General features: G+C 39.0%; 1 pseudogene; it reads right to left on the bottom strand.

Moving 5' to 3' along the window:
- Positions 1-265: 265 nt before the first annotated feature.
- Positions 266-1,355, bottom strand: LOC117011929 (annexin A1-like; annotated as a pseudogene).
- Between the last annotated feature and the right edge of the window lie 272 nt (positions 1,356-1,627).

Here is a 1,627-nt window from a genome sequence, read left to right as displayed (position 1 = left end):
GTTACATAGACATCTTTCTCAGGTGATGTTACTAGAACCTGTTTAAGGGGTTTTATAGTCGGGGTAAATATATTTTTCAAAAACTTATTTCTATTATACAGAGTTGTGATATAAAAAATGATTTATAGACTACAGTTTTCAGAAGATAGTTAGCTAGACTAATACTGCTGAAGAATCTTTCCTATTTAAGTCTATAATATGGAATGAAAAGATATGATTCAAAAAATCTTCTGATCAAAAAAGCTTGAGATCATCAAAGGAATGTTTACTGTGCTCCACAGAGAGCCACCAGGATTTTCTCGTAATCTCCTTTGGTTTCATCCAGGATAGCTTGGCAGAGAGAGAGAGCGTACAACTTCTGATAGCATGCTTTGATATCATTCATGTCGCTTTCAGAACGAGAAACCATAATTCTGATCAATGTCTTATGACGTGTTCCAGCACTCTTCATGGCCTGATGAAGTTTCTCAGCAAAGAACATTGGCTTGTTTGTGGCACACTTCACAATTATCGTGAAGCATTTCTCGATGTCACCTTTCATCTCCAGGTCCAGAACTTTGTTCATGTCGTGCTTATTGTACTTGGCATGTTTCTGAAACACTCTGCGAAGATGGGACTAGCTTCTAGTGGTAAGAATGTTATTGAACACATTCACATCTGTCCCTTTTCTCCTTTCTCCTGCTTCATATAATGCCCTGGCGTCTGCGTCAGCCAAGTCTTCACTTAGGCTAAAATCCTCAGATCGGTCATCCTTAATAAGAGAAAGCAAAGCCTTCTGGTAATCTTCAGATGTGTCTGAGGTGATGTCTTTAGCCAGGTCTCTCTTCAATTCTTCTTTATAGACTCTGTTAATTTCTCTGATTTCTCTGTTAGTTCTTGATGCCAAAATTTCATTCAGAGTGTCTTCATCAGTTCCAAGGCCCTCCATGGCAACACGGAGTTCATCAGCATCAAATTGGGCTGGAGTTTTTAATAGAGCCAAAGCAACTTCCTCAAGGTGACCTGTAAGGGCTTTCCTCAGAATTTCATCCAGGGCCTTTCCTTTTTCCTGGAGATACGCTGCTTTGATTTCTTGACGCTGTGCATTGTTTTTCTTGTGAGAATGTCAATGATGGTTTCTTCATCCACACCTTTAACCATTATTGCTTTATGCAAGGCAGCAACATCCAAGGATGGATTGAAGCTAGGATAGGGTCTCACTGCTGACCCGGGACCACCTTTGGATCTTTTCACAGTGTTAATGTATTCCTGCTCTTCATTGTCAATAAACCAGGCCTGCTTGAGGAATTCTGATACTATTGCCATTTTTAAAGAAGTTTCTTTTTATCCACCTTCTTCCAAAGAACTAAAGAGAGACTCTTTGATCCTTTCACACTCTCATTTTTTTTTTAATTCTTTTTTTTTTTTCTTTCTGCTGTCCCGATGGGGTGTTTTCTGGTACTTTGTCATCTAAATTGCTGATCGATCCTGTTCCATCTAGTCTGCTGGTGATTCCTTCCTGTGCATTCTTTGTTTCAGTTTTTGTATTCTTCACTTCTGTCTGGTTCTTTTTCATGGTTTCCATGTCCTTTTTTATACTTACTATCTCTTTGTTGAAGTTCTCACTAAGTTCCTGGAGCATCCTTAT

Source organism: Rhinolophus ferrumequinum, chromosome 19, assembly GCF_004115265.2.
Source record: "Rhinolophus ferrumequinum isolate MPI-CBG mRhiFer1 chromosome 19, mRhiFer1_v1.p, whole genome shotgun sequence".
In the NCBI taxonomy this organism is placed as follows: Eukaryota; Metazoa; Chordata; class Mammalia; order Chiroptera; family Rhinolophidae; genus Rhinolophus; species Rhinolophus ferrumequinum.
This window is presented reverse-complemented; position numbering and strand designations above follow the sequence as displayed.